Source organism: Musa acuminata, chromosome BXJ3-10 (assembly GCF_036884655.1).
Source record: "Musa acuminata AAA Group cultivar baxijiao chromosome BXJ3-10, Cavendish_Baxijiao_AAA, whole genome shotgun sequence".
Taxonomy (NCBI): domain Eukaryota; kingdom Viridiplantae; phylum Streptophyta; class Magnoliopsida; order Zingiberales; family Musaceae; genus Musa; species Musa acuminata.
Window position 1 is genome coordinate 8,320,893 of NC_088358.1, and position 16,351 is coordinate 8,337,243.

The window sequence follows — 16,351 nt, forward strand, 5'->3', positions numbered from 1 at the left end:
GTGCAAGCTAGCTATCTCCCCCTTTGTCATTGTCAAAAAGAAAGAAAGAATACAGTTTTGTAGTTCTTTTTCCTTTTACAACGATTTCAAAATCATGACAAAGGATGAATAATCAAGTTATGAATGTCAAGACAATTTTTCATCATGAATATTTTATCATTGCATGCATCGTTATCATAGGTTGAAGTATTACATGCATAATTTCATATCATAAATGTTTCATATCATGATGGTATTAATTTTGTCAAATTATATCCTACCATCCATGATCAAAACTTCTCCCCATTTTATCATTGAAAACAAGAAGAAAGTAGGGGGTAGAGCATAAAAGTGTTAAATATTTCAATCATTTCAAGGCATCATAGATCAAGTTATGATTCGTGATTCATCATAAAGCAAGTTAGTTTTCAATCATCACATAAGGCATTTAAGGAATTTTTGAAACATAGGAGAATGATTAATTTAAGCATACAATGTTTCAATCCAATTCAAGTCATGAATATCAATGCTTTCATATTGTGAGTATCAATTCAAGATTATGATTTAGATAAAACTTGTTCAAATCAAATCATTAACTTGAAATTCATAATCAAGTCATTAAAATTAATTTCGAGATTCACAAAATATCATGAAATCATTAATCTCGATCAGATGGGAAAAGCATTTTTTAAGAGATTCTTTTTCATCTAATCATGCCTTAGTCTTTATATGCCAAATTAAGATAAGCATGAAGGTTCAAGACAAAAGGCAAAGAAATCTTGTTATTTCTATATTATGAAATATATGATATCAAGGCTCATGATTCATTTGAAAAGATATAGTACAAAGAGCAACTTGAAACATTATTATCAAGATCACATTTTAAAATATTCCAAGTTTTAAGATATTAATATGACACTTTATTGAATTCTAAGAAATCAAAAGACAAGTTGCATTTCATTTGAAGAACTCCTTTTTGATAAGCATAATGAACGATCTTGATTTATAACGAGCTTCATGTTATAATTATCAAGATCATGATTTTAATAATTATTCTCTTTAGCAATGAATCACAAAAGCACTTTATTTTTGCATAAGAAATCTCATTGTATTATGATTTATAAATTCTTTTTCTGCACATGAATCATAGGAGATATGTATGTGAAACATATCTTTGCAAGCAAAAATACTATCATTCATATTTCAAGATGGAATTTATAAGCAGGAATCATTTCATCAAATCTATTTTAGAAAATTATTTTTCATAAGTGTATGAGTAAATCCGATTGTTAGGATACCACTTGTTAAGTGAATCCGAAAATGAAATTAACACTTTCATATATTCAGACATGATTTTTGCTATAGATTTTGAATTTAAATCATGAAGATCAAACAAGCTCATGATCATGAATAACTTAAAATCTCATGCATAAAATTGTTAATCATTGTATCATAACCATTTAATATTATTATGCATTACTTTAAATCAAACGTGATTTCATTCAACAATGTTAATCAAACATGATACACATTATTACTTCTTAACCATGATTTCATATTTTCAATTAAAATAATTTTGTTTGTTTATCATAAAATATGTAATATTATCATTTTCGAAATTACTAGCATGATCATAATTTTGTAATTTTTTTTTTTTAACATGTAATTTTCAAGAAAATTAATTCTAAACTAAAAAAGAAGACTACATCATGAAAGCATCAAGTAATTTCAAAATAAATTAGGGGGATTTCGATTACCTCATCATTGTAGGCTGTTAAGGCGTAGTTTGCCGCCTTGCTTTTGTTGAGTTTCTCTTCTTCGGAGGAGCTCGATTCATCCCAATTTTTGTTCTTCTTCTTGCGTTTAAAGCAAGTAGTTCGATTCTTTTTGCTTTTTAATTTTAGTTTCATTTGTAGTTTAAGTTCACCATCACTTGAGCTTATGCTCGAGTGGTCTTCAAATGTTCTATGTCCCAAATCCTTCCTGTTCATTGGAAGGTTGTTTTGTTCATCATTGTCCTCATCACTTGAGTCATCGCTCAAGTGGCATTCATTTGTCCAGAGTTCCAAATCCTTCCTATTCTTTGGAAGGTAATTGTGTTCAACATGTTCATCATGTGCATTGTGCACCATTTCATATGTCATCAATGAACCAATTAGTTCTTCAAGTGGTAAGTTGTTTAGGTTTTTTGCTTCTTGTATTGCAGTTACTTTTGAATCCCAAGTTTTAGAAAGTGAGCGCAAAACTTTGTTAACGAGTTCAAAATCAGAAAAGCTTTTACCAAGTGATTTTAAACCATTGACGACATCCGTAAAACGGGTGTACATGTCAACAACGGTTTCGCTTGGTTTCATATGAAAAAGCTCGAAATCATGTAGTAAAATATTAACTTTCGAGTCTTTGACTCTACTAGTTCCCTCGTGCGTGATTTCAAGAGTGCGCCAAATATCGAAAGCCGTTTCGCACAAAGAAACCCGATTGAACTCATTTTTGTCCAAAGCGCAAAATAAGGCATTCATAGCCTTTGCGTTTAAAGAAAAATACTTCTTCTCTAAATCCGACCATTCGTTCATCGATTTAGAGGGAAGTTGAAAACCATTTTCAACGATATTCCATAAATCCATATTTAGAGAAATCAAGAAAACTCTCATTCGAGTTTTCCAATAAGTGTAGTCCAATCCGTTAAAGAACGGTGGACGAAAGATCGAAAAGCCCTCTTGAAGAGCCATTTCTCTCGGGTGTAAATCCAAAATGAGAAATACCCCGCTCTGATACCAATTGTTAGGATCGAGAGCACTAAGAGGGGGGGGTGAATTAGTGCAGCGGAAATCTTACAGCGATTAAAAACCAAAAGCTGCGTTCGTTCAATAAAAAAAAACTATTATGATGCAAAAGCTAATTCTCAGTTTGTATCTAAGTGCAGTTTGCGTCTAAGCGCAGATTGCGTCTAAGCGCAGTTTGCGTCTAAACACAGTTTGCGTCTAAGCGCAGTTTGCGTCTAAACATAGTTTGCGTCTAAGCGCAGTTTTACGTCTAAGCGCAGTTTACGTCTAAACTCAGATTTACGTCTAAACGCAGTTTTACGTCTAAACTCAGATTTACGTCTAAACGCTGTTTTACGTCTAGACGCAGATTTACGTCTAAACTTTGAAACTCGTTTGTATACTCGCAGAAAGCAGTATGCAGTTGAAATCAAGACGTAAACGTGAACTGAGAACTGATGATTGTGAGAGGAAAGCCGATTTACGTCTAAATGCAGTTTTACGTCTAAATGTTGAAACTCGTTCGTAAAATTGTAGAGGACAGTTTGCAGTTATCAATAGGATCAAAATGTAAGTGTAAACTGCAAAGAAACTCTTTCGTAAAAGCACCGAAGACAGTTCTGCAGAATCAAACGTAAACGTAAACTGTAATGTACGAAAATACGAATTTACGTCTGAATGCAGATTCGGAAGAACAACACTTAGAACTTGTTCGTGAAAGCGCAGAGAGCAGTAGTAATGGAGGAGGTTTGCAGTAATGATAAAGTGCTCAAAAATAAACGCAAACCAGAGATTTAGAGTGGTTCGGTCAGCCTTGACCTACTCCACTTTTGGCTTCCTCCACCGACGAGGTTGCCGACGTCAACTAGGGGCCTTCCTTCAATGGGCGAAGGCCAAACTGCCCTTTTACAGTTTCTCTCCTTTTAACAGGCTCAGGAGACAATCTTTACAGACCTTTCTCTCCTCACTTTACAACTGAAAACTTGAAGAACAGAAGGAGGAGACTTAAAGGCTTTACAACACTTTTGAGCTCTTAGAATCACAGAAAAGATCAAGATTTCGGTGTGGGTCTGTATCTTTTCAGTGCTGAATGGGTGGGGTATTTATAGGCCCCAACCCAATTCAAATTTCGAGCTCAAAACGATCAAATCCCGAAATTCCGGGATCAGGCGGTTGCACCTCTTGACTGGAGAGGTGGCACCGCCTGGCAGAGCTCGAAGTCTGAGCTCAGGCGGTTGCACCTCTCGACTGGAGAGGTGGCACCGCCTGGCAGAGCTCGAAGACTGAGCTCAGACGGTTGCACCTTCTCTGTCAGGGGTGGTTGCACCTTCCTGCCAGAGCTCGAAGACCGAGCTCAAGCGGTGCATCTCCTGACCAGAGAAGTTTCTCTTCTCTGCCAGAGGTGATCGCCCCTTTCTGCCAGAGGTGGTTGCACCTCTCTGCCAGAGGTGGTTGCACCTCTCTGCCAGAGCTCGAAGACTGAGCTTAGGCTGTGCATCTCCTGGCCAGAGAGGTTGTACTTCTCTTCCAGAGCTCGAAGACTGAGCTCGGTGATTGCATCACCAGGCAGAGCTCGAAACTTGAGCTCAGGCGGTGCTACCGCTTGACAGAGGAGGTTGCACCGCCCAGTCTCGATTGGAGACTGAGCCCTGGGCGGTTGCACCGCCTGGCTGGAGCGGTTGCACCTCCCAGTCTCGCTGGGAGACTTAGCCTGGGCGGTGGCACCTCCCTGCCTGGGCGGTTGCACCTCCCACAGCTTCTTGGGTTCGAATGGGTTGAACCATTCGACCCAACTTGAGTTCTTCAGGGGCCCAATTGCCCCAGGATTAAGCCAATGGGATCACCTCCCATTTTCCAACTTAATCAACGTGCTAACTACGATTAAATCTAAGACAATTTCTGCAGCTTTGCTTCGGTGCGTCAATCGCTTCTTCCGGCGAGTTTCCGGCGAACTTCCGTCGATCATCCGATGAACCCTCGGTGCTGCTCCTGCGGACTTCCGGCAAACTCCTGGACTTTGCGACGATCCACTTGGCAAGTTCCGACGAGCTTCGCTTGGCAAGTCTTCTGGACTTCACGGATCTGTTCTCGCAGAACCTCCGACGACCGTCCGAACTTCCGTCGAACTCTCGAACTTCCAATGTGATCATGAACTTGACTCCGGCGCAACTCCTGCTGCTTGTCTTTCTTCCATCGTAGTTAATCCTGCACACTCAAAACAAAAACTTCGATCGAGACAATTAATCCTAAACAATTAACCAAGTTGTCCGGCATGTCATTGGTCCCTCGACGCTTCGTCCGATTCTTCGGCGCATCGTCCTTTCCTACAGCCTATTGCCCAATCGGCCAGTTGACTCCGCAACTCCGATATCCTTGGCACAATACCCGCTCTTCTTGGCCCAATGCCTGAGTCCACGGCCCGAAGCCTTCTGTCGATACGTCGACCGATCCACTGGCCTGACGTCCAATCTTCTGACATGTTCCTCCGGCACAACATGATGTTCCTGCTTTAATAGTCTCATCCTGATCAAAGCATCCTGCGTCACTCAAAACGCAGATTAAATCATAAACATATATCAAGTAGTTTCATCATCAAAATACGAGATTCAACAGCTATCTCAAGACTCCTCAATGTGAAACTATGCTTTTGTCAATATGTCTTCTCCGTTGTCATATGTGTGAATTTTCTAACGCTGCAACTGCTTCTCTTCAAATACATTTTGAATCCAATGGTATTTGATATCTATATGGTTTGACTTGGAATGAAACATTGGATTCTTACACAAATGGATGGCACTTTGACTGTCACAATGCACAACATAATTTTTCTATTTCAGCCTCAATTCTTGTAAGAATTCTTTTATCTATAACATTTCTTTGCATATCTCTGTAGCAGCAATACATTCTGCTTCTGTGGTGAAGAAAGCAATACACCTTTGTAACCTGGATTGTCATGACACAACTCCCCCTGTAAAAGTAAGTACATAACCTAAAGTGGACTTCCTCGTATCTATATCTCTTGCTATATCTACATCTGTGTAACTTATCAATATATCTCAAAATCCACTTCACTACTGCCCAATGCTCTTTGCCTTGATTTGCAAGAAATCTGCTAGTAACACCAACTGCATATGTGATGTCTGGCATCGTACATACCATTGCATATATTAAACTTCCAACTACTGAAGTATAAGGAACCTTTTACATTTTCTCCTTCTCCTTATCACTTGATGGACTCTATTCTGAGCACAACTTGAAGTGACTTGTAATATGAGAATCAATTGGCTTTGCATTGCTCATACTAAACCTTTCCAATACCTTCTCGATATATTTCTCCTATGACAACCAAATCGTTTTGGTTTTTTTGTCATGAAAAATCTACATGCCTAGTATTTGCTTTGCTGGCCCCATGTCCTTCATTGCAAAAGACTCACTTAATTCCTTCTTCAACCTATCAATTTTAGACATATCTTTTCCAATAATAAACATGTCATTAATATAAAGTAAGAGAATAATAAAATTCTCACCAAACCATTTGATGTACATACAATGATCTGAAGTCGTTCTTTTATATTCATTTTCTGTCATAAATGAATCAAACTTTCTGTACCACTGTCTGCTAGTCATAGGTGCCCAACAAGCCAATCATATGAGTGATGGCACATATGACTTGATACAGAATCTTTTTGCTTATTATATTTTGACGTGTATCACTTTATAACTATTGCATAAATGCATACATATATTGTGATGTCCTTGGATTTGTGCAATGGGAATCGGATCGTGATAAGATCACGATAATGAGATCGATTCACCTTTAAACACATATCCTAAATAATCTCGGTCATAGGTTACTCGAGAGGGACATCATGATAATCGGACAGACTGGTGTGCTGTATACCCGTCCATATGATGGATGCAGCTGGTCTCATAACTACTCGTGTAGGGACACTAGGGATACAGTACAGGTTCTCATTGGAGAATGAGTTCACTGATTGATCCGCTTACAGAATGCTGTATGGTTTATGATGCCTTATTGTCAGATAGCGATTCCGTAGTCCTAGTGGTGTATTTGGCCCTTAGACTTGACACCAAGGATGTCCTGTATGAGTGCTCCACTCTTTGATACCAGATTTATAGGTTTGGCTGTCCCAGATCTAGTACAGCTAGTCATTGGGAGTGGTAGTCAACCTTACGAGGGCTATTGAGTGTCGATAGAGGATCATCCACTCTCGGTGTCATGAGAGGAATATCCCATGTGTTCTTGCTCAGACAAATCCCTGGCCAGGGTCATTCGGGTTGAGAGAGAAAGAGTTCTCCGGGAGAATCCGATTAGAGCGAGACTCGAGTAGAAACCGTATGGGTTTGACAGCACCATGCTCGATATACGGTCTCTGGGATATTAGATGGATGAGGGACTATAGGTACATGGTAACTGAGGACAGACAGGTCCAATAGATTGGATTCCCCTGTATCGTCTGGGGATTACGGTGTAGTGGCCTAGTACGTCCATAGTCGATGAGTCGAGTGAATTATTACAGAGATAATAATTCACTGAGTTAGAAGGAGTTATGACAGGTATGACTCACGGCCAGCTCGATATTGGGCCTAGAGGGTCACACACATATGGTAGGCATTGCGATGAGTAGAGGTTCGGATATGAGATATTCGACGGAGCCCTTGTCTTATTGGATGCAGATCCAATACCCACTAGGGGAGGACCCATTAGGGTTTGATAGGGGACCTCTATAAATAGGAGGGATTCAGAGCCTCATAGGCTAGAGCCTTTGCTTGCCTTTCCTATTTTTCTCTCCCTCTCCACCTTAGAGCAGGCCTGGAGTTTTGAGGAGCGTCGTCGCAACCCTGTTGTGTGGATCACCACTAGAGAGGAGGACGCTTGACCTCCTTCACCCTCTCCTAAGGATCTGCAAGGAAACAGGGATATACGATCTCCCTAGGTAACACAATCTACTCTATATGCAGTTTTAAGTTTCGCGGACTTTGCGTACCAATCTTCGCACGACGACGAACATCTTTTTGGGAATCGGGGATTTTGTTTTCTTGTTCTTCTACTGCGCATATGATGTCGCCCCCAAGATTTCCTAATAGTGGTATCAGAGCTAGTTTGTTCGTGCGAATGATTAGTTTTGAACTGCGTGTGTTGTGTTTAGGAAGAATTTTGACGTCAAAATCGTTGACGCAAAAACAAGGAAGGGCAGCAATAGTTGCTGCCCTCGATCTGCGTACGTGCAACGCAGTCGAAGGCAGGCAGCATAGGGGCTGCGTCTGCAGTAGCCGGCCGGTGGCCTGCTTGCAGCAGGCTTGCGTCCGACGGGGCTGGCAGCCCGCGGGCAGAGGCGCCTGCGGCCGCTTCTCCCGCGGGGTGAGGCGCCGCAGGGCAGCGGCGCTTGCCACCACTGCTCCCACGGGTGAAACCCCTCCCCACAGGGGCGGTCGCTCGGCGGGACAGCACCGCCTACGAGCATTGTCCCACCGGCAGAACCGCCCGCGGGGGCGCCCACCTGCAACGGCAGCGCCGCCAGCGGGCGTGCCGCCTGCAGGCGAGGGCAGCGCCCTCGCCCCGCCGCACAGGCCGCCGCCAACAGGGTGGTGATGGCGGCAGCAGTAAGAGGGAATTAGGGTTTTGGGCAAAAAGATAGTTTTGCCCCTATAAATTTGAGAAATTCCAGTTTATGTCTTTTATCTAAATTATGAAAATACCCTTAGGAATTGAGAAATTTCCTACATGTCCTTGATTTTAGAAAATATTAATTAATTAAAAGGTTTAGTTGATTATTATTTTTATTATTATCTAGTAGTCCTACATGATGATTATTTATACATGTGATGTATGATGTGTGGACGGATAATCATGGACCGTGTGATGTGTGTACTTGTGATTATTATTATTGAGGTCTGCGTGCCTCCATTATATTTCTCGTTTATTGTCGGGTCTGCGTGCCTATGATTAAGTTGTAATCACATGAGGAGGCACAACGGGAGCATGGATGCGATAGCGGGACCCATGAGACGGACGATCGTGATGCATGAAGATGCATCAAGATGTCGACGGAACCGACGAGGACGAGATGGATGATCACAGGGCATGGAGATGCACCGTTGCACATATAGATCTTGATGTGAGTGATTAGGCCTACTAGCTCGGGCCTAATCATATTAGGTTGTGGTCCATGATCATCTGGTGTGATTGCTTATACACATACTAGATATGTATATATATTTGCATGCGATGTAGATATATATTAAATATGTATATGTGTGACATGTCATATTATGAGACCAAATCATAGAAACATCTCTCGATAATATTAAGTCGGTAAACGTGAGGCAATTAGATTGACCCACGTGACCTTCCATCATTATAAGTAGGAACCGATTTCTGGTGTAGGTTGAGTTGGTCGAGTCCCTCGAGACTCACCTATATCGCGATTCGCTATCTTGCTTACGACATAGAGATGTCACCGGTGACCTGAGGGCATGGTACGCTTGGTCGAGTCCCTCGAGGGTATATCATCAAATCAGACTTATCTTGTAACGAAGGTGTTGACTTAACCGAGCATCATGGTTGGTCGAGTCCCTCGAGGCCATGGTGATTCGGAGGCCGAACAGGACGGGAATCACAAGGAGTTGTGATCGGCAAGAGTTGCCTACCTTTTAGGCTTAGTGTGATTGGTCGAGTCCCTCGAGGTTACACTAAGACGCTGATTAGATCCTGATCCCCACTAGAAGTCTGCTGGAGACTTCCGTTTCACGTGCTGAGGGTGTCGCGTGACTCGTTAGTAAAATAGTGGGAGCATATTAAGATAGAAGTCTATATCTTGATAGTTTATTTCTTGTAAAATCTGCATGTTATTCATTTCTGCTACATCTTTATTTTCAGAAAATGTCGTTTTCAAATCCCTTACATGGCATACTTGATGTCAACTGCCTCACTGGTCTAAATTATACGGATTGGCTCCGTAACTTGAGAATTGTTCTCACAACGGAGAAAATCGTGTACGTCCTTGATACAGTGATGCCTACGCCCGAAGAAGGGGCAAACGAGGATGAGATCGCTCGCTACGTGAAGTACATTGATGACTCCACTCTTGCTCAGTGCTATATGTTGGGCTCTATGACTCCTGAGTTACAGAGACAACATGAAAAGATGGATACCAGATCCATTCTCCTACATGTCCGTAAATTGTTTGAGGAACAGGGAAGGACTCAACGATATGAGATATCCAAGAGCCTCTTCCGCACTAGGATGACTGAGAGGACACCGGTTCAAAACCATGTCCTAAAGATGATTGAGTGGATAGAGAAACTCACAGGTCTAGGAATAGTCCTAGAGGATAACTTGTGTGTGGACATTGTGCTTCAGTCCCTACCAGATTCCTTTTCACAGTTCATAATGAATTTTAATATGAACAAGCTTGAGGTGACTCTCCCAGAGCTCCTCAATATGTTGAGGGAGACAGAGAGTACTATTAAGAAAGAGAAGCCAGTTCTCTACACTGGTGAGACCAAAACGAAAAGGAAAGCAGAAAGGTCCCTTAAGAAGGGAAAGGGCAAGGGCAAACTAGGTAAAGCAAAAGTTGCTAAGAAAGACCCGCCAAAGGACAAAGGCCAGTGCTTCCACTGTGGTAAAGATGGGCATTGGAAGAGGAACTACAAAGAGTACCTTGCAGAAAGGGCAAAACAAAAGCTTGATGAAGCTTCAGGTACATTCATGATCAGTCTTCATTTGTCAGACTCTTATGATAACACATGGGTATTGGATACCGGTAGTGCTTATCATATATGCAATTCGTTGCAGGTTCTGGCAAGGCCTAGGAGACTAAAGAGAGGCGAGATGGACCTTAAGATGGGTAATGGAGCAAAAGTTGCTATAGTAGCTGTTGGCGAGGTCGCCCTACATCTGCCTAGTGGAGCTTTTATTGCATTAGATGCATGTTATTTTGTTCCTTCTATTATCAAAAACATTATCTCCATTTCATGTTTAATAGTTAGTGGATATAAATTTGTTTTTGAGAACAATGGTTGTTCGATATTATTAGATGATAAGATCATCACGAAAGGAACATTGCATAATGGTTTATTTATGTTAGACACTACTCCACATATCATGAATGTAAATGTGTCCAAAAGGAAACGAGATGAGTTGAACAGTGCATACCTGTGGCATTGTAGGCTAGGTCACATCCATGAAAGAAGAATTCAAAAGTTACTAAATGATGGATATCTAGATCTATTCGACTACGTGTCATATGCAACTTGTGAGCCTTACATTCGTGAAAAACTGACCAACTCTCCATTTAGTGGAACAAGAGAGAGAGCCACTGAGTTGTTGGAACTCATACATAGTGATGTATGTGGACCCATGTCAACTCATGCCATTGGAGGTTACTCCTACTTCATTACATTTACTGATGATTTCTCAAGGTATGGATATGTGTACTTAATGAAGTACAAGTCCAAGGCATTTGAGAAATTCAGAGAGTATAAGAATAAGGTGGAGAACCAGACTGGAAAGAGTATCAAAACTCTTCGATCAGATCGAGGAGGTGAGTACTACTTAAGTACAGAGTTTACTCAGTTCCTCAAGAACCATGGGATATTATCCCAATGGACACCTCCTTATACACCTCAGCTCAATGGTGTCTCTGAAAGAAGAAATCGTACGTTATTAGATATGGTACGGTCCATGATGAGTTTCGCTGACCTACCCATCTCATTCTGGGGATATGCCCTAAAAACCGCAGCTTACCTTCTGAACAGAGTTCCAACTAAGTCGGTAGTGTCTACACCATATGAGATATGGAAAGGGAAGAAGCCTGATCTTAAGGTTGTTAAGATTTGGGGCTGCCCTACCCATGTTAAAAGACACAACCCGATAAGTTAGAATCAAGGATAGAGCAATGCAAATTTGTGGGATACCCCAAGGAAACTTGTGGGTATTATTTCTATTATCTCGAGGACCAAAAGGTCTTTGTAGCTAAGAGAGCAGTGTTCCTTGAGAAGGAACACATTCTTGGCGGAGATAATGGGAGAATGATAGAGTTGAGCGAGGTTGGAGAACCAAGCTCAAGTACCACTCTACAGCCCGAGTTTGTTCAGGTACCTAATACACAAGTTTCAACTTCACGCAGGTCTGATAGAGTATCCCATCCTCCTGAGAGATATGTGGGACATATTAGAGAAGAGGATGTTGAGGATATTGATCCTCGGACCTACGAGGAGGCTATTATGAGTATAGACTCCAGGAAGTGGCAAGAAGCCATGAATTCTGAGATGGATTCTATGTACTCCAATAAGGTTTGGAACCTAGTTGATGCGCCCGAAGGTATTGTACCCATCGGTTGCAAGTGGATCTTTAAGAAAAAGATCGGAGTAGATGGAAAGGTAGAGACCTATAAAGCAAGGCTAATGGCTAAGGGGTATCGTCAAAGGCAAGGTGTTGACTACGACGAAACCTTCTCACCCGTAGCAATGCTAAAATCCATCAGAATTCTATTGGCTATTGCAGCACACTATGATTATGAGATCTGACAGATGGATGTGAAAACCGCATTCCTCAATGGGAACCTCGAGGAGGAGGTGTATATGATGCAACCTGAGGATTCGTGTCCAAGAACTGCCCAGATAAGGTGTGTAGGTTGCTTAGATCCATTTATGGACTAAAGCAAGATTCCCGAAGTTGGAACATAAGATTTGATGAGGCAATCAGATCTTATGACTTCGTTAAGAACGAAGATGAGCCTTGTGTGTACAGAAAGGTAAGTGGAAGCGCTATCACCTTTTTGGTGTTATATGTGGATGACATCCTCATCATTGGGAACGACGTAGGAATGTTATCCACAGTAAAGGCTTGGTTATCTAGACACTTCTCCATGAAGGACTTAGGGGAAGTATCCAATATCTTGGGGATTAGAATCTATAGAGATAGATCCAAGAGGATGCTTGGCTTGTCCCAGTCCAGGTACATAGAAACCATTGTCAAAAGGTTTGGCATGAAAAATTCCAAGAGAGGTCTCGTACCGATGAGACATGGGATATCGCTTTCTACGAGTATGTCCCCAAAGACTCCAGAAGAAAGGGCGAACATGAATATGATACCTTATGCCTCAGCAATAGGGTCTATCATGTATGCCATGCTATGTACTAGGCCTGATATGGCGCATGCTCTGAGTGTCACGAGCAGGTATCAGGCGGATCCAGGCTTAGAGCACTGGAAAGCAGTAAAGTATATCCTTAAGTACTTGAGAAGGACTAAGGATCTTTTACTAGTATATAGAGGTAATAGCCTTAAGGTTAAAGGCTACACTGACTCAAGTTTTCAGTCTGATGTCGATGATAGCAAGTTGAATTCAGGGTATGTGTACACCTTGAATGGAGGAGCAGTGTGCTGGAAGAGTTCCAAACAAGATACCACTGCTGACTCGACCACAGAGGCGGAGTACATTGCTGCATCAGATGTAGCAAAGGAGGGAGTCTGGTTGAAGAAGTTCATTACAGATTTGGGAGTCGTGCCGGGTAGCGAGGAGTCGATCTCCCTATATTGCGACAATAACGGGGCGATTACTCAAGCAAAGTAACCTAGGTCTCATCAGAAATCTAAGCATGTTCTGAGGAGGTTACACCTTATCAAAGAGATCGTAACCCGAGGAGATGTAGTAGTGGAAAGAGTTCCATCCGAAGATAACATTCCAGATCCACTGACAAAGCCGTTGTCTCAGATTGTCTTTGAGCGTCACAAGGGTCTGATGGGGATCAGACACATAGGTGATTGGCTTTAGGTCAAGTGGGAGATTGCCAGTCATAGGTGCCCAGCAAGCCAATCACGTGAGTGATGGCACGTGTGACTTGATACAGAATCTTTTTGCTTATTATATTTTGGTGTGTATCACTTTATAACTATTATATAAATGCATACATATATTGTGATGTCCTTGGATTTGTGCAATGGGAATCAGATCGTGATAAGATCACGATAATGAGATCGATTCACCTTTAAACACATATCCTAAATAATCTCGGTCATAGGTTACTCGAGAGGGACATCGTGATAACCGGACAGACTGGTGTGCTGTATACCCGTCCATATGATGGATGCAGCTGGTCTCATAGCTACTCGTGTAGGGACACTAGGGATACAGTACAGGTGCTCATTGGAGAATGAGTTCACTGATTGATCCGCTTATGAAATGCTGTATGGTTGATGATGCCTTATTGTCAGACAGCGATTTCGTAGTCCTAGTGGTGTATTTGATCCTTAGACTTGAGACACCAATGATGTCCTGTATGAGTGCTCTACTCTTTGATACCAGACTTATAGGTTTGGCTGTCCCAGATCTAGTGCAGATGGTCATTGGGAGTGGTAGTCAACCTTACGAGGGCTATTGAGTGTCGATAGAGGATCATCCACTCTCGACGTCATGAGAGGAATATCCCATGTGTTCTTGCTCAGACAAATCCCTAGCTAGGGTCATTCGGGTTGAGAGAGAAAGAGTTCTCCGGGAGAATCCGATTAGAGCGAGACTCGAGTAGAAACCGTATAGGTCTGACAGCACCATGCTCGATATACGGTCTCTGGGATATTAGATGGATGAGGGACTATAGGTATATGGTAACTGAGGACAGACAGGTCCAATGGATTGGATTCCCCTGTATTATCTGGGGACTACGGCATAGTGGCCTAGTACGTCCGTAGTCGATGAGTCGAGTGAATTATTACAGAGATAATAATTCATTGAGTTAGAAGGAGTTCTGACAGGTATGACTCACGGCCAGCTCGATATTGGGCCTAGAGGGTCACACACATATGGTAGGCATTGCGATGAGTAGAGGTTCGGATATGAGATATCCGACGGAGCCCTTATCTTATTGGATGCAGATCCAATACCCACTAGGGGAGGACCCATTAGGGTTTGACAGGGGACCTCTATAAATAGGAGGGATTCATAGTCTCATAGGCTAGAGCCTTTGCTTGCCTTTCCTATTCTCCTCTCCCTCTCCACCTCAGAGCAGGCCTGGAGTTTTGAGGAGCGTCGTCGCAACCCTGCTGTGTGGATCACCACTAGAGAGGAGGACGCTTGACCTTCTTCACCCTCTCCTAAGGATCTGCAAAGAAACAGGGATATACAATCTCCCTAGGTAACACAATCTACTCTATATGCAGTTTTAAGTTTCGCGGACTTTGTGCACCAATCTTCGCACAACGACGAACATCTTTTTGGGAATTGGGGATTTTGTTTTCTTATTCTTCCGCTGCGCATATGATGTCGCCCCCAAGATTTCCCAACACTGTCTTAGCTTGCTTTAGCCCATATAAGCTCTTCTTTAACTTACAAACAAAGTTCTCTTTACCTTTGACTTTGAAGCCTTCTGGTTGCTCCATATAAATTTTCTCCTTCAAATCACCATAAAGGAAAGTTGCTTTCATATCTAACTGCTCAACCTCCAAGTCCTGACTAGCAGCAATACCAAGAGTAACACGAATAGAAGATATTTTAATAATAGGAGAAAATATCTCTTCAAAGTCAATACCTTTCTTTTGACCAAAGCCTTTCACAACCAATCTAGCTTTGTACTTTGGTTGAGAACAATATTCTTGAGTCTTCAACCTAAAAATCCACTTGTTTTTCAAGGCCTTCATTCCATTTGGTAGTAGTACCAAATTATAAGTGTAGTTCTTCTGAAGAGCATCCATCTCTTCCTGCATAACAACTAACCACTTCTCTTTCTGCTCACTTTCAACTACTTCCTAGTAACTCTCTGGTTCACCTGCATCAGTAAGCATCACATACTCATCTGTAGAGTATCTTCTGGAAGGTTGACGTTGTCTAGAAGATCTTCTCAACTAAGGTTCTATGAGAAGTTGCTCTCCAACTTCTTGCTCAACATGTCCTGCAGGTAGATCAACATTAGGCTCTACACCATCTTCCTACACATCTCTCCCATCACCCTGATATACTAGAGGAGTAACTGGGTCACAATCTGCTAATCTTTCTGTAGAAGTCTTAGCCGGGGTCTTCTTCTTCAAATCTTCAAAGCTTTGATCCTCAAAGAAAATTACATCTCTGCTTCTGAACACCTTCTGCTTTTCTAACCAAACTGATCATGTGAGTAACCAAGAAAAATATATTCTTTAGTCTTACCATCCAGCTTATATCTCTCATTGTCTGGAACATGTGCAAATGCACGACAACCAAACACTCTCAAATGCTTGTAGGAAACATCTTTCCCTGACCATATATGCTCTGCAACATCGCCATCTAGGGCTATACATGGTGACAAGTTGATCACATTAACTGCAGTCCTCAAAGCCTCATCCCAAAATCTTTTAGGTAGCTTGGTCTATGAAAACATACATCTGATCTTTTCCATGATGGTGCAGTTCATCCTCTTTGCAATTGTATTATGCTGAGGTATACCAGGAACTATCATCTCATGTTGGATCCGATATGACCTATAATAATCATTAAATAATCCTGTGTACTCACCACCATTATATGATCTTATACATTTCAATTGCCTTTTTGTCTCTCTTTCAACCTTGGCATGAAACTCTTTAAAGACATTAATCACCTGATCTTTGGTCTTCAAAG